The following is a 20,184-nucleotide window of genomic DNA, read 5'->3' as shown; positions in this document are numbered from 1 at the left end:
TCCCGGCTCTTTATTTTAGGCTTATTTAATGGAAGCTGATGGCATATCCTAATGATTTTTTTTTTTTGCATAATCTCCACTGCAGTAGCCTAGAAGCATTTTTATTTTAGCATCATTTTAAGTTTTGGTTTCTGCTCTGTTAGATTCTTGCTATTCAGAGAAGAGAGAGATCACAGAAAAAGCAAAATCTTGGTCTGAGCTCTAGCCTTGGGAGTGTTTGAGCAGAACCTCCTGACTTGGTTTGAGGGCCACCATGCCTCGTGTCACACAGTGCTTTGCTTAGTGCCGGGGTCAGCTGCGGAGGGTGGAGGGGGGTGGTGGGTGGGCGCGGGTACTGCGTGCTGAGTCCTTGCAGATTTGGTTTCTACCAAGTGCACAGCAAAATTGAGAAACGAGCTTTTCAGTAGCAAATGCTAATTACAATGAAAGATTCCCAACCATATACACAGGAGAAAAACAGATATACTTCCTGCAGATCACAGTCGGCAGCATTTGACTGCACAAGTCAAGGACCTTATAGGCAAGATTATCTAGAAAATCCCTTGCTTCAGAAACCAAAATCCTTTAAGTCTTCAGTATTTAAATGCAGCTGTGTTGCTGATTAGATGTCAGAACTGGAGCACACTGAAGTGCCCTGTTTAGTGATTAACTCAATGGACCAATTTTGCTTTTAGACACTTGCACAGAAGAAAAAATTTGCATACAAATTTGGAAACCACTATCATCTTTCTGGGTTATGCAGGAACTGGGGGCTGCAGCACTTGCGAATGCCACAATAGCCCTCGCTCCGCAATTGTCTTCTAACTTCATATCTTAGCGAATCATTTTTATCACCGCAAGTATGGCATAGGCCTAGGAATGCTTCCAGGACCAAATCTTCTCTCATTTTTCAGTGCTTTATTGGTTAGTGTACCCCCACTCTGTCTGCCGTGTAGGAATCAGCACTCAGGGCTTTCAACTCTGTACCATGGATTGCAATCTCTGGCTAGAGGTGGGGGTTCCCTACTGCAAATATGTGCCCGGACTTTTGTTTTGCTTTTGTGCTGGTAATTTACATAGTACGTCATAAATTTGGGGTATAGTCTTAACATTCCCTACCATAGACAGAAATTCCTGTAATTCTCAGCTTATATTCTCCACCCTAAGCACAGGTGGACAGGGCCCCCTCTGCCATCTCACAGCACTGTGTGTGTGTGGTGGGGGGAGGGGGGGTGTTGAAGGCCTGAGATAGATGTGAAGCGATTTAACTTTAAAGCCCAGCCTGTCTCAGCCAACAGGGACATTTGATAGTCATACCCAGAACATGCTTCCATGACTCTGGAGACTCAGACTCAATTTGGAAGCTGCATTTCCCACTAAAAAGACTGAGTAGGAAATGAGAAGGACGGAGAAAGAGACTAAAATCTAAGCTCTACACCCCTGAAGATATAAAAAGCCATACTAAGTGATAACAGCAGATGTTTATTAGAGGAAAGCGAAAGCAGTTGGTAAAGACTATATATAAACTCTGAACTGTGAGCAGCTGCAGACACAGAGAATAGTCTGCAGTTAGTAAAGAGAGTTCTGAGATAAGGAAAGGATCACGAGGTACACACTGGTAAGGGGCCGGAACAGCGGACTTGCTTTTAACATTTGTAGGTCCAGGGCAAGAGTACAAGAGACCCATATGCTATATGTCTGCATATTTAAAAGTTATTAATCAGGTTTATGAATTCATAAGGAAAATATGTTGTAGCTCCCTACTTCTCCCTACCTTGACAAATGCAATTTCCTAAAGACGTGGAAGGTCAGGAGCAAATCTAGACTCTTCATGTTCTTCAGGCCTATCACCTACCCTCTTTTCTGATCAGCCAGGGTCTATCTCACACGGCAAGGGCCCTCCTGTACACACATGGCCGGCTTGTGCATCTAAGCTCCAGCCAGACCTCCTGCCGATAGTCACCCCTTGACCTTGACCACCCCGCTGGCATTAGGGCTACACGTACCATGAGCAATTTCCCACCTTTGAGAGGACAGCCCAGGGAAGATGCATGTGCATCTTGGAGTGGGCTCAGGGCTAACTGAACAGAGAATTCCAGGGAGCTGGGTACTCACAGAGTGACCTAGAAGGGGGTGTGGGCTCCAGATGTGTCCCATGGGGAAGGCAAGGTGGGCTTTTCTCAAGTGCCAACTCCAAGGCAGGGCCCTCTGGCCAGGGTTTAAAGCAGCAGAGGCAGGTACACAGAAGAGGATCTGTGGACCCTGGTGATGAAAGAACAAGGAAGCCTGGGCCAGATCAGAGTAGGGACAGTTTCCTTAGTCATGCTATTTTTGGTGAAAGGAAAATGAAATTGGATGCAATAATAGTACTCTATGCTGTGCTGTTTGTAATAGGTGCATTTGGTTGTACATTAGCTATCTGAACACGCTGCAGGTTCAATAATTTGTATTTCATGGTACCTCCTCGAATCAAATGCTTACATCCAAGTGGACTCCTGTTGACCATGGTACTACCCATTCGGCACCCAGGGTGGGAAGACCAGACAATTCTTTCGGGGATCTGGAGGATTTAATCCCATCTGGGTGTGCGACAAGCACTCATAATTCTGCCAGGGGAATGGGGTGGGAGAGGTGGTGGAAGTAATGAGACAAACACAATATCCTATTAAACACATGCTAGTTCAATGCCAGGTTCTACGTATGCAACCTGCGTTTATGCTCTCAATAAACCTAAGAGATGAGGTATTCTTATATCCGCCTTATCGCAAAGACCTGGAACAATGCCACACAGTCCATGTCTCCCGTTCTCTACTATGACACTTAAACGCTATGGCATTTTTTGTCATGATTTCCCTGCTATGGATTCCTTGTATGTAAGGTCCATGTTTCTACCTGGTACATTATAGATGCTCCATAAACATGATTAAACACACATTAGTTTCTCAGGTACTGAATATTAATTATGCCAGTACTTTGAAACCCCCAAAGGTAATGTGGCATAAAGACCAAAGGGAGAGTTAATAGAGACTAAAGCATCCCGTGAAGTAGACAAATACAAAACTCAGACCTGTTGACGATGTCAGCGCTAGTCTCTTGAGATTTGCAAGTTGGGCTTGAACCAACAGGTTCACCAGTGCTATGTTCCTGATACACAGTGAACCCTCCCGTGTGTGAAGGGCTGCTCAGCACAGATCTACGTGGGCCTGAAAAGCAGAACACATGATATCCACCTCGGGGCTGAATAACAAATGAAAAAGACGTGGCAGCAAGGAGCCCGGGCATAAGCCGTGTTTTAAGTTGACCTCATGAGACATGAGCCCAGATAGAGGCTCTGAACTCAAGGGTGGCCTTCAGCACTGGGATGTCCTTTCTGTGTAAAGAGAGGTTCACCTCCTCACCCATCAGGGGCAAGAGTAGTTACACCAAACTGCATCATTTTGCCTATAAAGCAAAAGGATGTGTTTGCATTGCCTAGATGCTGGGGTAGAGGACAACCTTGTTTAATTCAGGAGGGAGACTGTGATGAAAACTATCTGCCTTTTTTACCCATAATGCTGACCAGTAAACAAGTGTGACTCTGCTGTCCAATAGGTTTCCTAATATCACCTCACTTAAGTTATCCTCCCTTCTCACTGACAGGCCGCCGGCTCACATGGCCACGTAGACATTAGAGGACGGGCTACTCACGAAAGCCTGCAATGCTTTGCTGGAGTGCTCATTTCCTCCTCCCCAGCTCATGCATCCTGCACCATATCTGCGGCTTCTTGGGAGCCGTGGGGGCCTGGCTTTCCTGGGGAATAGGAGTTCCCTCCCCTCTGGAATTCCTATGCGAATTCCAGCAGCGATCTCTAAATTACATATGTCACCGAATGAGAAGGTTTGAACGTGGTGAGTTAACTAATGGCTTTAAGAACCATAGGCGGCTGGGGGCACCTGGGTGACTCAGGCGGTTGAGCGTAGACTTCGGCTCAGGTCATGATCTCGCGGTTTGTGAGTTTGAGCCCCGCGTCGGATTCTGTGCTGATGGCTCAGAACTTGGAGTCTGCTTGGGATTCTGTGTCTCCCTCTCTCTCTCTGCCTCTTCCCCGCTCAAGCTTAGTCTCTCAAAAATAAATAAATGTTGAAAACAACAACAACAAAAAGAACCATGTGCAGCTCAGTCTGCCTGCCTTTGTCCTGCAACATTAAACAGAGTATTTAAAAAAAGCACCAGTCTCTAATGGATTGTGCTCCTTCTTAATATGATTTCAGGTCCTCTGCTTTCTTTTTAAATGTTTCTTTACTTACTTTGGGAGAAAGAGTGAGCACAAGAGGGGGAGGGGCAGAGGGAGAGGGAGAGAGAGAGAATCCCAAGCAGGCTCTGTGCTGACCGTGCAGAGCCTAACTGGGGCTGGAACTCATGAACCGTGAGATCATGACCTGAGTGGAAATCAAGAGTAGGGTGTTTAACCAGCTGAGCCATCCAGGCGTGCCTAGGGCCTCCTCTGTATGACCCTCTCCTTCTGCCTGCTTCCCTGGTAGGCTGGATGCCATTTCTGCAGCAATTTAGAGCTTCCCACTTGCTTCCAACTGTCATGGCGTGTGATCCACTGATAGACTAAAGAGAAATTACTGAGAACAAAACTATATAGATTCATCACACGGATTCCAACCATAAAACTAAATATAGCAGACGGTACTGAAATAGAACAGAAAATATCAAATTTCCGTTTCCCCATTTGGATCTGATTACCTATCGCTTTTCATTGAACTCTAGCGGCCAGGAGTTTCTTCCTGGTTCTCTGGAGATCGCATGATCTCCCTGAAACTCAGCATGACAGATGAAACGTCTTTTCATGCGATTTATTTATTTTTTGACAAGTACCATGAGAATTAAAAGATCCCCTCCTAAATGCTTAGAAGCCCTTAGTAGTTTGTTAGCTCAATCGATACTTAGCTCTTTTCAGTCATTCACCCCTTTGCCATTATTTGCCCAAAAACTAAGCGCCCTGAGATGCAACCAATAATTTAGAAGGTAAGAATTCAAGATTAAGTGTTATCATTGAATTGTAAAAAAGCTGGAATTCATTTCTGCTTGATTTTTTTATTATCAGAAACAGCACGAGAGAAGTGAATTTTCCTTCCAGAATTGCCGTAGACATATGTTTCTGGTTTTGCTCATGATGATCAAGGGTCTAGAGAAGAAAAAATAAGCAAGTTCTCCCCATGGCAACCCTGGGTGACGGCGTAGAGGCTGCAGGCATTGTTTCTGTCTTCATCTTGGCTGAAGGCATTAGTGTGGCTTCTAGTTAAGTCGTAAGATTCCCAGCGTTTCCCTTCTTCAGATGTTTAGCAGTTTTACACCACATGCAAATATGTAACTAGGAGGGAAGTTGCTCTCCAGTAAATGTCTCTTTACAATATTGGATTTGGCTTTGGTTCCTGTGGGGCCGTTTTTACCAGCTTCACAAACAGATCAAAGCTCTCTAAGTCAGTGCTGCAGGCTTGTTTTCATGTTTGTGATGCCTCCCTCCCTCCCCAACTAAGCCACACCTCTCAGCCCCTCAGTATCTTCCAGATGCTCCCTGGTCTTCCCTTCACGGTGTCACCAGCTGGTGACAGTCCAGCTGTCGGCACTGAGTACAGAAAACAGGCCTGAACTGAAGACACACTCTCGCTGGTTTAAGAGTATGAGATTCTGGCATTCTGCACTATTTGCTTTACATTGTGAGGGATTTCTAACGCAGAAGACCAAGGAGAAAATAGGTCAGTTCATGGATGTAAGATTTTCTCACACAATGATTCCAGAAGGAGCAGCTAGGTGTTCATGAATGTCGAAGCTTTCCTTTTGCGGTGGGCATCTGTTGTTTTTTTTTCCCCCATTCCTCATTTCTTCTCCTTTCTTCTGGCTCATGCCCCCACACCTTCTGTCTCTTCGGTGGAACTTCCTCTCCCCAGGAGGAGAAGCAAGGAAGCACTGATTATCTCAATTCTTACTCGCTGTGGGACCTTGGGCGAGATGGTCAACCCGTCCAAGGGTCAGATATCTCATCTGTAATAGACGTGTAATCACGTAGTTCATGGGGCCACGATGAGGGTTCTGCACTTAGCAAACGTGTAATAAATGCTTGTTCTTATTATAATAAAAATGGTGTGAGAAGCCAGGGAGGTTTGAGCTTGCTCACCTGCCGCTGAGCTGGTTTTCGCCTGGCACAGGAGTCAGGAAAGGCCTTAGGAAACAGGCCGTGTGGCCTCAGGGGGTTGGCCTCCTTGGCTGAGGGAGGCAAGCATAGCTCAGGCCATGAATCCTCTTTCCCTGCAGGTTTGTGTTGGAGAGCTGCCCTCAGCAGATTCCTGAACCGGAGCCCGTGGCTCTAGGGGCTTGCTGAGAAGGAAGGAGCACGTCAGCTAGCTGCTCCCCTCCCCACCCTCCTCACCCTTCAGTTCCACCCCTCCAGTCACGGTTCTTTCTCCTTCTGCAGCAAGGCAATATCCTCCATTGTTTCCCTGTGACTTTTTTGGAGACTCAGCCAAGCTTTTAATATTTTAATCTGTTTTTAAGGCAGCTTAAGAAAAGGCTGCTAACTTTGTCCTTTCACCGTGTTGTTCAGGGCTCCACAGCTTTCTGGATAAGACTTTTCTTTCGTTTCCTTTCTGCTGTGTCAGTAGTTCTCACAGTGTGGGCCCAGGACCAGATGCGTCAGCATCACTTGGGCATTTGGTGAGTATGCAAATCCCCCCTCCCCCCCCCACACCTAGTGAATCAGAAACTCTTGGGTGGGACACCGCCATCCGGGTTTGAACAAGCCCTCCTGGTGATCCCGAAGTTCACTAACATGTGAGAATCACGGCTCCCATGTTTTTACATTCAGACTTTGCATCTAACATACTCCTCTGTGGTTCATCTTGGGAAGCTCTGATGGTGACAGACATAAAACCAAGGCCCATTGTGTCTGCTGGAAGTATCCATTGCTCCACTCAATGCTGTCTCACTGGGCTGAGCTGGAAATGCCATCTGGTTGGGATCCCCATTGGGCTACCAATTAAGCAGGCCTGGACTCCACTTATTTCTATCCTCTCCTTTTGTTTTCTCTCAGCATCCTGCCCACCTGTGTTCCCCGAAATCCCCTCTCTCAGTAACTCGGTCATCTCAAGACAAATCTAATGGTGCATCAAATGCGCCACAATGACCCTTCTGGGCTTTCCTGATCAGATTTGTCCAGATTTTCCCTATACATTTGGGACAAGTCCTTTGCCCCGTGGGTAATTGTTCTGGTCAGCTCTGGAAATGTGACTTGTCTTCCACTGTTAAGAGGGAGCCCTCTTTCTAGTCCTTTCTCTAAGAATAGTGGGTCCTAGGAGCATCTTTGTCTGACTTTCTTATCTGTCTAGCCCGGCCTCCAGTATCTCATTTTCCCCTTTATGTGGTTTATATATGTCCAAGTCCTCAACGTCCAACAAAGAAAACCCTACTTTTCCTCAGCCCCGGGCTCCTCTTTCCTTGGTTCTTCTCTTTCTCCAGGGCACCTGAAGTGACAGGAAGTCTGACTCATTCATGTTTTTCCCCCCAACTTCAGTTTTGGAAAATTTCAGCCCCCTAGAAAAGTGGACAGAATAGTACAACAAAAGCTTTTATACCCTTCCTCCAGACACACAAGTTGCTGGCCTCTTGCCACATTTGCTGTATCTTCTCTGTCTCTGTCTCTCTGTCTGTCTGTCTCTCTCTACACACACACACACACACACACACACACACTCACACACTTTTTTCCTGAACCATTTGAAAGTAGGTTATAGACCCCATGACAGTTTACCCCTGAATATTTCAGCTTGTATTTTCTAACAAGGACATTCTCTTATACAACCACAATATCATTATTATGTACTATGTAATATATATATATATATATATATATATATATATAAATACACACACACACAATTGTATTATGTACTGTATATATTTTAACTAATGTATGGTCTCTAGTCACATTACTTCACATGTCCCAATAGTTGTATCTTACCATGTCTCTTTGGTCTCTTTTAATCTGGAATAGTCCTTGTGACTTATTTTTTAAAATGTAAAATTTTGTCTTCCAAGCAGTGGAAGACCAGTGGTTTTGTAGACTATCTCACCATTGGAATTTGTGTGATTGTCCTCTCGCTCAATGCCAGGCTAAGGGTTGTTGGCCAGAATACCACATAGAGAGGGTTGTGTGCCTTTTCTACCCAAATGTTGGTAAGTTCTAGTGAAACTCAGGTTCCACAAGTATAGGAATATATATTATAATCCTGAAATCATAGAGCAGAAAAGAGCCTCGCGGTCTGATACAGCTCATGTTACAAATGAATACACGGAAGAACGAAGAAGTCAGAAGGCCCGTCCCGCCACACAGCTGGTCGTCGCAAGCTGTTGCTGGTCGACCATTTATTAAACTCTCCTAAAATGTTAGCATTCACTTTCTTCAACGTTTCAGAACCCCACTGAGTGTGAGATTAATACTGGAGATACGGGGTAGTTGATATATTTATATAGATGCCAGACTGTGTTATTGCAAAGCTTTTTCTTTTCCCTGCTTTGAAGTCTGGCAAATCCCCCTAGTGACCTCCCTGAGAGACACTCAAGCAGCAAGGAAAGACTGTTTTAACAGGAGAGATAAGTTTTACGTAAGGAGTGGCCTTCTACCAAGCTCCAGAAACACTTCTAGGTTAAGAGAAGCAGCAGCCCCACACTTCTGAGCTATTTGTGTCACTTCAAAATGCAGGTGTCTTTCCATTGACCTGTTTTCAGTGCTATAATCCCATTACCTTGGCACAATCCTCTGGAGTTCTGCTTTGTTTGGGAATTTCAAATTCCTTTATTTGTAACAGATCAAAAGCTATCTGGCGCACAAGCCGCATTTGGATGCGGACTCTCGGATGGGCCTTGCAGCCTTCCTGAACGCACACGTCCGCATATTTCCCGGGTAACTGCTCACGGTCTGCCCACTGCTCCCGATTTTAAATAGCGACGCTATTCGCAAACCTTTCAGTTTTTCTCCCTAGGAGGCTAACTAGTAACTCTGTTGATGAGTAGAAAAACATGACTTTCTGGGAGATTTACCAGGTCACTATACGCCGTCGAGTGGGGAGTTTCCAGCAGTGACCTGAGTTCCGGTGTCCGTGGAGCCGCGCGGCTGCGTTGCCGGCGTGCTTCGCGGCCTGGGTGGTGAGCTGCGCGCCACACACCCCACAGCTCCTCTCCTCCACCGTCTCTACACGTGGGACAGTGGGACAGTCCCCATGCTGAGAACGATGACGGGTAACCTGGAGGAGTCCGAGCAGAGGTTGGCAAATCACGGTCCACAGAGCGAATCTGGCCGCCTCCTGTTTTTGTCCAGTCTACCCCGAGAAGGGTTTTTACAGTTTTCAATACATGGTGGGGGGAAAACTCGAAGAATAATAATGTCTCTTGACATGTGAAAATTACATGAAGTTCAAGTTTTATTGTCCATAAAGAAAGTGTTATTGAAACACTCCCATGGTTATTTATTTGTGTATGCTCTATGGCTGCCTTTGCATCACCAAGCCGGAGTTGAGTAGTTGCAAAAGATATCCTAGGGCTCATAAAGCCTAGACCCGAGACCGTTCATTCATGCATTTATCAAACACCCACTAGGCATTTTTTTTTTTAATTTTTATATTCCAGGGACTCTGCAAGGCATTGGAGGTTGAAAGATATGAAAACACATAGTCTGTTTTCCTTGGGGAGCTCAATCTATCAGGTGAAACAAGGCAAACAGGAAAATCACATAGCAAGTAGTGCCATAGAGCTGTCTGAAAATATGCCCCAGGAACAGAGTGGGCGGCCTTTCTTGGGGGTCAGGGAAATGGGACAGTCTCGAAAGGCAAGCAGCTGACATTTCAGCTGTTGGGGTGGGGGTGAGGTGCCCAATATCCCTACCACCTGAACACAACCACCACCCCAAACATTGTGGTATTTCTTACCAGTCTTCTTTTTTTTTTTAATTGTTTAATGTTTATTTATTTTTGACAGAGAGACAGAGCATGAGCGGGGGAGGGGCAGAGACAGAGGGAGACCCAGGATCCGAAGCAGGCTCCGGGCTCTGAGCTGTCAGCATAGAGCCCGACATGGGGCTCGAACTCACGGACCACAAGATCGTGAACTGAGCCGATGTCAGATGCTTAACGGACTGAGCCTCCCAGGTGCCCCTTACCGGTCTTCTTTCTTAGGCATGTTTTGTATGGTTGCATTCATAGCACAAATAGGATTTTGTGTTCTACTTCTCTGTCACCTGCTGTGAGCGGGGAGCAGTGTAGGGTTGGCATGAAGTGTCAGTGTTGGCATTGAGCTGCTGGGAAAGTCGTTTTACTTCTCTAGGCCCCAATGTCCTCATTTGTAAAATGAGGGCACAGTGAAAACCTGAGAGGGTTGTTGGGAGGGTTCAGTGAGAAAAAGCATGGACGACACTTAACAGGGACCTCATAGGTAATAAGTGCTCAGTAAATGGTCAGCATGTACAGCCCTCCTTCTCGGTTGCAACCCGTTGCCCGAGTTCTCCTCCATGCAGGAGTCTACCGGGTAGATGGGAAGGGGGTGGAAGTGAAAGACCAGGAGTGGAGGGTAAGTCTAGGTAAAGGGGACTTCAGGAAACCAGGACAGCATGTGCAAGAGCTCTGAGGCATCGAATCACACGGTGCCCAACCAGTTCAGTAGATTGAACAGATCCAGTTATCCACATTTTACTACTATATTATAAAAACTTTTTTTTAAAGCAGGTTGTGGCTAGATTAAAACCATACAGTAGAACCAGGATTAAGGGCAGTTGACAAAGGTATTGCACCTTGTTGTGTTCTTGGCAGTAGCTCAGGGCTTGTGATGTAACAGATGCTCGGTAAGTGTTTTTTAATGGAAACATAAAATGGTGTTTCGGGTAATGGAAAGAGTTTGGCGCAACAAGAGCATGGGAGAAGGGCAGAAAAGGATACTAGAATATCGGGTTTGAGCTCCATTGCTGGTAACTTTGTGCCTCGTTGTGAAGGTTCTCCAATACCTTATTATGTTTTTTAGAGAGGGAGAGAGAGCATGCACGTGCTTGCCTTAGTGGGGGGAGGGGCTGAGGGGGAGGCGGAGGGAGTCTCAGGCAGTTTCCGCATCCAGCGCGGAGCCTGATGTGGGGCTTGATCTCACAGCCGTGAGAGCATGACCTGAGCCCAAGTCAAGAGTTGGACACTTAACTGACTGAGCTACCCAGGTGCCCCGATCCAATACCTCATTCTGAATGCAATGGTAAGTCAAAGGATTTGATTTGGTTTGATCTGATTTTAGCAATACATTTTATTTTAGCAAAAGACTTAAAAAGCATAATGTAAAGCAGAAGGGGGAAATCCTGGAATTAAGGAGAACCAGGTAGGAAGTTATAGGAATAGCCCAAGAGAGGAATGATATGTAAACAAAGCAGAAGTGGAGGCAGAAGACTCGACAGCTCTTTCTGCCATTACAGGATTGAGGGTGACGAGCCAGGGAGAAGTTTCCAGATTGAGAAGCTGATGACACGGGAAGAAATTGGACATTGGCAATCGTATTAAAACACACAAATGCATCGAAGCAATGTGCTCTATATTTAAACTTACACAATGTCATGTGTCAAATTTACTCAATAAAAAAAGAGAGAAGGAATTGGTTATATGGAGTGAAGTAGTACAATCGGTTTGGTTGTGTTTGCAATGCTGTGGCGTGTGGACTGAGTTAGACCCACAGGATGTGGGCCTCAGGAAAGGCTGGAGCTGAGATGTGGGGCCAAGAGTCATCGACACATGGACAGGAGTGGACACTACGGGAGTGGAGGAATGGCCTGGGAGAAGATGGACTGAGAACAGAAGAGGCACAGGACAGAAGCTTGTGAGTGTCCACATTAAGGGTCACGGAAGAGATGGGAACCGGCGAAGAAAAGAGAGGACATCAACCAGATGAGAAAGAGGAGCTGGAACTGAGGAGGTCCAAAAGCCAAGAGGAGACTTTCAGAGGAAAGGAGGGATCACCAGGACCCAGAGCAGGAGAGGACTTAATCCAAGGTAAGAGTGGAGAAGAAAACACTGCCTTCCAATGCATCGAGAACCATTCTGGAGAGCTGTTTCACCAGAACATCAAGGGCAGGATTTAGTTTGTGCTGTTTCAGTAAATGGGTAAGAAAAAAGTGAATGGCCATCCACCTTCCTTGATTATAGCCCTGGCACGTACTCATCAACCATGAACTTGGATTTAAATAGCAGGAGCCACAAATTAGAAAAAGCCTTCACCATAGCACCTTCCTCTGCATCCTCACTGGTTGGCTTATCCAGTGCCCCAGCTGATAGAAAATTTCCCAAAGAGAAAGACGTAGGTCTTCTGCGTAGACGCGGGTGTATTAGCCCATAACAGAAAACCTGGGCCAAGCTACTTTCGACATGAACCTGTGAAGTGTATCACGTTCGCAACTAGTAGAGGTTATACCACCAACATAAAGTAAAGAAGAAACAAATGCTGTGGCTGCTCCATGTGTAATTTAGAGTTCAATGTCTTTCTGGCTGTACGTAAGGCACCACAAGCTAGATACGCTCACACTAGAATATCCCAGAGGCGTTTTTTTTTATTGGTTGAAACAGCAAGAAATAAAGACGAAGATAAATTTAATATTTAACTCTAAATCTTTAGTTTCCATCATTAGGCTGACTTGCCCGCAGCCATATTGCTGTAAATTAAACAGCTTAAGCTGGTGTCTTGCCAGAGTGCACAGCCGGAGAAATATTAACAGTTCTCTCCTTGTTCTTGTGCCCAATCAAGTTAAAAAACAAAAAAGTAATTTGTTTGCCATCCAGAGAGGTCACTGGAAAGAGTGGTTTAAAAAAAGTAAGCCTGTCATTTCACAGTGTATACAAATATTATGTTATATACCTGAAACTAATATAATGGTATTTGCCAATTATACTTTAATTTAAAAAAGCCGCCAACCTATTTTGGCAGTTGGAAATAGAATACTGGCTGTATCCTCAGCTCTATGCTGGTCTTTGTCGAAAGCAGTTGATGGAGCTTAATATGGAAACTGCGTGATGGGGTCTCATCACAGAAGTTTCAGCAATGGTTCTGCCAATCCAATTGTCATGGCCCAGAGGAATGAAGAAAATACCTGTGACCAGACCATGGGGAACTCTCTTTCAGGAGTATGACCAGCCCAAATCTGGTTTTGCTAGAAATGGGGTTTAGCCCTCTCTTCATGTTTAACTCGTTTCATTGGTCTTATAGGTCAAAAATGGACAGTTAACTGTCATACTGTCCTACTATACTAATGACAGAAAGTGTTCCCACTGAACAAATATTTAGTGAATATTGCAAACTGTTTATTAGAAAGAAGAAAACAGAGAAGGGTAACATGCTAGCTTTACTTCTGCTCTCCCATGTCTATACAAAATAGTGGTGCGGGACACAAGCACATTCCTTGATCTGTCAGCGTCACCTGTCGTGACTCTGGAATTACAGTACGCACGTTCTTAAAACAGGTTTTCTCAACCCTGGCTGTACATCTGAATCACCTGGGGAACTCTAAAAGCATACAGTAGGCCAGCCACACCCTAGACCAACGACCTCACCTCTTAGGATTGTGACCCAGGCATCAGTGTTTCTTCATGCTTTCCTAATGATTCCAGTAAGCATTTGAGAGTCACTGCATTAATGCGGGCCATGTGTAAGATTTACCTCGGAACCAGCCCAGACTAAGCTAATCAGAATCTGTAATGATTTTTAGAGGTTCCCCGGGTGATTCTAATATGCTATCAGGGCTGAGACCTTCTACCTTTAAATAGTGAGTCTCAAAGTGTTGTTATAGAGCCTGCATTAGGATCAACCACACTCCTCATTAAACAGGTCATTCCCAGCCCCACCCCAGGCCTATTGAATCAGAAATGGACTCCACCTATTTTGTAAGTTTCCCGGGTGACTCATATCCTCACTAAAGTTCGAGACTCACTGCCACAAACCTCCTCTATCCCAGCTTGATGATCACTCCACTTCCACAGAGGTGTGTTCTTTTTGCCCCGAGGAGGGTTGAGTTTTAATTCCTGTTAAAAGTGCAAATACCATGACATAATCTTTAAGATACATTAGGTGAAAAGAGCTAGATGCAGAATAACTTGTATAGCATTTGCCTTTTAAACATAATAAAAAGTTATATTTGTACATGGGCAGAAAATCTCTGGTAGGATATGAATAAAAAGGTGCCCTTGGAATGGAATTCGGCGGTTTCGGAGGAGAACTTAGAATTTGTATCATGTACATATAACTCCTCTATTAAAAAAGAGTAAAAATGCAAACATTACATGTTAATATTAATCCTCATTAGCACTTATACCCTAGAGGGAATTATTTCGTCAGAGTGTTTTTTCTGAACAGCTTTTGATCCGAGGAACAAATTGCATATATATGATGAAGACAAGGGAAATCAAAGATGCTATGAGGAAGAGAAATTGGAAAGAATGTCAGACCCTCAGATTCAACTTTACATTTTTGCCCATGTCATTCTTGACCTTGATCTAATCCAAAAGGTGAAAACAAAGCAGTGTGCATCTCCCTTTCCACAAACTGCTGTCAGAAACAAATCGAGGCATCTTGCCTTCACCAGGTTCTAACATAAAATGGAGTGGGGGCAGGGCAGGCGGCCCATGGCCATTTGGACCTTAGCACATAGGCTTCTAAGAAACGCGGCCTCAGATTTCCCCCTTGTAACCACCAGGTGGCAGCAGTAATCCAGTTTCTGGTCCAGCCCAGGACCTGCTTGACTAGGATGGCTCTGTGTTCAGTTAGGGTCCCGGGCACAGAATTGTGGAAATTTAGACATGAAAGAACACTTCATAAAAGTTCTACTGATGCTCACAGGTGTTTAAATAGAAAGAAATGAAGATCAGATATATTAAGAACACTTCATATTCAACACAATAGATTTAATCTATGAAGGGAAGGGAGGGAAATTGCAGCCCACTATGTGGCAAGCGCTTCACTAAATGTCTCGAATGTTATTTCGGTTAATCATCAATACCACCTGTGAGGTGGATGCCACTGCCTCCCTTTTACACACAGGGAATCTAAAGTTTGGACAGATTAAATAATGTGAAGTTTCAGAGAAATAAGCAACGGAAGCAGGACATGAGCCCGGTCTGACCACATAAATCCGTGATCTTTCTATTAATGTCAGACCATCCTTTCCAAATGGGACTATCAGGCACTGGCCAGAAAGGGCTTTTTGAAGGATGGCTTCGAGTTGGACCACAGTATGCCTGCAGATGGGACAGGGCTGGAGATTTACCAGCCAAGAGCAGGATTTTGATCGTGAAGGACTATGATTATCGTTTGTGTACTCTGTTTTATGTGCTCAGCAGCTGTGCTTGCCACAAGAAGAGATCAACAGTGTTTTCTAAAGTTGGGGTGTCTGGGTAATCAGGAGGAGCTTCTCGGAATCAGAGGTGTCTTGAATTAGAGAAATCTGAAGAGGGGATAGAATGTTTTTGTTTTTGTTTTTTTTTTTTTTTTTTTTTGCCCCCTCAGGACAATAATAACCTGAAGTAAATCACAGATTTTATGTCACGGTAAGTGTCGGTGGGAGTACTTATTAGCAGGTGGTTCCTTTATACTTGTGCTTTCGTAACTAAATAGTACCCTTAAATCTCTACTTCGCGATAGTATCTCTTCACTCTCATTAGGTCAAATGAAGAAATTATCTTCCCATACGTTCCTATACCTCTCCTCCCCATAAGTTTCCCAATTTGGGCTGGTTATACCCTTACTTTTATGTTGTCAAGGTTAGTAATTTCCATTCGGCCCTACACCTGTAAAGAAGAGCAGTCGCGCTATAACCACATAAAGAGTATTTACTGCAGAGCTGAGCAGGGTAACTGGCCAGCAGGGAAAGACACGCCATGCCCTACGCCTAACCTCATGTACTTGTCAGGGGAATTCTTCACTCATCAAGGTCACACGGCTTTTCTCCTCTACCGTGCCCCAGATCACACCATGTTTGGTTTCTTTGCAAAATCTGTAATATTTTTTCGAAGGTTCTATGTGCCATTTCTGATTCTGACTGTTGGAAGAAAGTATGCCTATTCGCCATAGCACTAGGACATGGCTCCAGACCAGACTGTCTACCGGTGTTGTGTGGACCTTCTGGGTTTGCTCCACGTTTGCACTGGGGACTTTCTTTATACTGCACTGCTTGGCTAGCTTCCCTGTTTGTTACAGCTCAGATTTCCTCCTCAACTGGGTTTGCTTTTGTGTTTTGCTAAAACACATCCTTAATAATGAAGTCAGAAATAGTACACAGGGAGTATAGTTTCCAAGGCTCTGAATATCCGGGATGTCTTCTTGTCACTTGCCCTTCATTGAAATTTCACAAGGAGAATGTTCTTCTAATTTTCCTCTTAACAGTGTATAGAAGGTACTTCCTCATTTTAATCTAGTAATAAGTCACTGAAATTAATGTTATCTGTGTCTTATGTAATTTCTAGGGAAATTATTTTGGTACAATCTCAATATTATTTTTAACAAAAGAGGTTGTATGAGTATATTATGGCCTTAAATGATTTTTTTTTCAGTAGCTTCAAATAAATAGAAACCCTGTCCTATTTCCTGTACACCTTTGTAACACCAACTAAACGTTTTTCCCCCCTCATACATTCTATTTTGTTACCATGAAGCCTTATGGAAGGTTTTAAAAGCAATATTTCTGTCATCATTTTGTGAGTCCCATTTTCACAACTCACTTAGAAGCAAAATATTTTATGAGAGGCTGTGTGGGGCCCACAGTGAGTGAAACACTGGTTGTCAGGCAAGATCTAGAAAATAAAAGCTTCCAGTAGACTTAAAGCCAGAAAGCCCATCTGCATAAAGAAAGACCTCTCAACCCACCAACAAAACGCCTATGGGCTACAGAAAACTCCCTTTCCTCTCTACAAAAGATAGAAAATGGTTAAAGTTTTTTTTTTATTTATGCCTCAGTCCATTGCTGTTTATAGCATAGAAATCTGTAATTCTCCTGCCAATAAAATGAAAGTTGCTTTTAAATGGTTACAGTCCAAAAATACTCAGACCAAAATATTTGCTGTATTTTACTCTATAATGATCTCTGTAATACCTGAGTGGATATATAATTCTGTCTTGGGACTGATGGCTGAAGCGGCCCGCCTTCTTTGTCTGTCCTCTTCATAGGGAGAGGCAGTATATCACAGTGGTTAGAACGCGGCTTCCAGAACCCGACTGCCTGTGTTTAAAACCTGTCTCGGTTACTTCTCAGCCGAGTAACGCTGGACCACGTTGTTTTCAATTCCTGCAGCTCAGGTGTCCCCTGTGCCTCAGACGTCCCCTCTGTGCAATGACAATAACAGAAATTAGGGTAGGGTTAATTGTAGAGGTTAAGTGAGTTAGCCTCTGAGAGGGCTAAGAATACTTCTAGGTCCCTGACGAGCTTCCTGTGAATGTTTGTTAGCAACACTATCATGCAGTTATGAATTAGGCTGACATGCCTCACCCTCAAGGTAGCCTTAAGGCGTGTGTCCAAAGACAGATGTGGTCACTCACGGTTGATGGAGGAGGAGCCAGAGAGATGGGATCCTTTATCAAAGCTTCGTGGAAACAGAGAGAATGGATCTGAACAAGTGTGCTTGACCACTTGGGCAGAAAGATATGGCCGATGGAAATATGGAAAAGTTCAGCCACTCGTGTGTGCGGTGGGTAAAAAGAGGGTGGCAGAGAATATGAAGAAAAGTTAAGAATCAACGGACCTTCTAGAAAAGGAAACCTGACTTTTCATTGGCACATTACACAGTCCACCAGTACTTTGAATGTCCTAATCTAGGAGATAATTGAAATGAAGTTTTTATAACTGCACAATGCAAAATGAGGCACGAGGAAGATTTCTAAGTTTTTGAATGTTGAGTCAGGATCGAGAAAAGAGTAGAATTGGGAAGGTAGGCTGTTGGCAGTGAGGGAGCGTCCATGAAGCCACATGAACGAAGGTGGCCCTCTCTCCTCATTCATGTTGGTCCTGTATGTTGGGCCTTGGTTCCCTAGACTGAAATCAGAGGGCTGTGCTCAGTGGGGTCCACGAGTTTCTCCACAGTGGGGCCATCTCCTCTGCTATTTCATGTGTGAAAATATACAAAGATGGACCTTCAGTGGGGAAAGCCCAGGAATATTAGTCCATACAAAGCTTTGTTTCTCTGATCCTGTGTTTTAAAGACCAGAAGGACGAGGGGACAAAAAGTTCAAGTGGAGATCAAATCTAGCATTAAAAGAAAGAAAGAAAGAAAGAAAGAGAGAAAGAAAGAAAGAAAGAAAGAAAGAAAAAGAGAGAAAAGGACACGAAAGTTATAGAGATGGTCAACTTTTCTGCCATGGGCTACCGAAATGGAGTTTGAGATAGTGTCCAATGAATCTCTGGGTCTGTGCAATAACGCCAAGAAGGAGAATATCAGAATCAAGGAAGAAAGCTCCTTCTTGCTCCTTTTCCATCTGAACTAACAGATTAAAGTTCCTAGTTTAGGGGCCCCTAAGCTCTCCTGGAAACCTCCACTTAAAACCAGATATTACTTTGTGTTTAAACAATTACTTTGGGGATTATCTTAAATTCACATGACCGTGAGTTTTGACATCATGAAAATGGCTAACTTATTACTCATAAACTGCATATAGTAGGCAAGTTTTGAGCAATTTCCTTGAGAAATTTCCTTGAGAATCCTATTGAATTCTCTTTCTTGAGCTGAAATGAGCAAGGCTCAGCTGTGCTTCAGCCTAGAATCATACACAACAGAGATAATGGTTTATCTTGAATGACGTTCATGAGCGACAAAGGCAGGCCTTGACCACACAGCCATGTACACAGGAAGTTCTCCGTTTGGACCATGATGGTCAGCCTCGCTTAATATTGTTGCATCCTGGATACAACAATGGAAGGAAAGTTAGGGGGAAAAATATGTTTCTTGAACGTAAATACGTCTTTTCAGGGGTAGGAAAATTGGAAATGATGTCATGATGTCCATTTGACAAAACTTAGCCTAAGAAAGGGCTCTACCATGCCCACAGAGGCTTCAGCATGCATCAGACGTTGTTTGTTCCTTGAAGCAAAGTGCCACGTGCTCTTGTTTAAATTTTTTTTAACGTTTATTCATTCTTGAGGGAGAGAGAGACAGAGTGTGAGTGGGGGAGGGGCAGAGAGAGGGGGAGACACAGAATCCGAAGCAGGCTCCAGGCTCTGAGCTGTCAGCACAGAGCCCGACGTGGGGCTCGAACTCACAGACCGTGAGATCATGACCTGAGCCGAAGTCGGACGCTTAACCGACTGAGCCACCCAGGCGCCCCCACATGCTCTTGTTTATCTACAATTTAACCACTCAGAGAACTAAAATAATCCCTTCTCTCCAAACTTTAGGTTTAAGAGAGATAACTAAGGTTGTGTGGTGTTGGGGATACATCAAAACACAACAGGATCTCCTTGGCTTAAGCCCCCTTTTAAGATTCTTTTAGTTATTGTGACATTTCGGGGTGTCCCTAAAGTGCTGCAGAAGCTCGGCGTACCTGCACATTCTTAGAGCTTAAACTGAGCACTGTCATTTGCCTAGTTGGGTCGCGTTGCTTTCCCGGCTCTAACCATCTCTAACCACTCTGGACGAGTTTAAAGCCAAGGATAAATTCAGTGAGCCCAGCCCCAGGCGTTTAACATGATTTTAAGTGTGTAAAAGTGCTCTCTGATTTTAAAACGTGACTTTTGACTCCTCCCACCTTCCCTATGCAATTTAAGAAAAAAGATGGATTGATCCATCGATCTGGCTGGGCATATCGATGAGACATAGCACAAGAAGGAGGCTCACTCAAGAAACCACTGAGATCTTTATTCCTTAAAGTCATCACTGCTTTGTGTTTCTAAAGTTATGGAAACAACTCAGTTTCCAGCTGCAGCTTGGGCTGGAAGAGGCAAGCCCAGATGAATGCAACAACTGCTGAGTATGAGGTGTGTGGGGATTAAATGAGCCTTCAAGTGCCCTGCCTATCATTGATACACAGAAGGTATGCCACAAGCATTAATGTCCTCAACGTCTAGCATTAGAATCAGTCTCTGGATTCCTTTTAGAGTTGTCTTTGAATTTTTTTGAGCTTATTTATTTATTTTGGGAGAGCGAGGGAGAGAGCACAAGCAGGGGAGGGGCCAA

General features: G+C 44.4%; 1 long non-coding RNA gene across 2 annotated transcripts in view; it reads left to right on the top strand.

Moving 5' to 3' along the window:
* Nucleotides 1-3,733: 3,733 nt before the first annotated feature.
* LOC124516478 (uncharacterized) overlaps nucleotides 3,734-20,184 on the top strand; it is a 37,610-nt gene continuing 21,159 nt past the window's right edge. For both annotated transcript variants that reach the window (XR_006963049.1, XR_006963048.1), the window contains exon 1: nucleotides 3,734-3,867. This is a non-coding gene — a long non-coding RNA (uncharacterized LOC124516478). The remainder of the gene's footprint in view (nucleotides 3,868-20,184) is intronic.

The sequence above is a fragment of the Lynx rufus genome, unplaced genomic scaffold (assembly GCF_022079265.1).
Source record: "Lynx rufus isolate CCGP_SWC_20201006 ecotype Redwood Valley unplaced genomic scaffold, mLynRuf1.p SCAF_2, whole genome shotgun sequence".
NCBI classification, from domain to species: Eukaryota; Metazoa; Chordata; class Mammalia; order Carnivora; family Felidae; genus Lynx; species Lynx rufus.
The sequence above is the reverse complement of the archived record's forward strand: the minus strand, read 5'-3'. Positions and strand labels throughout refer to the sequence as shown.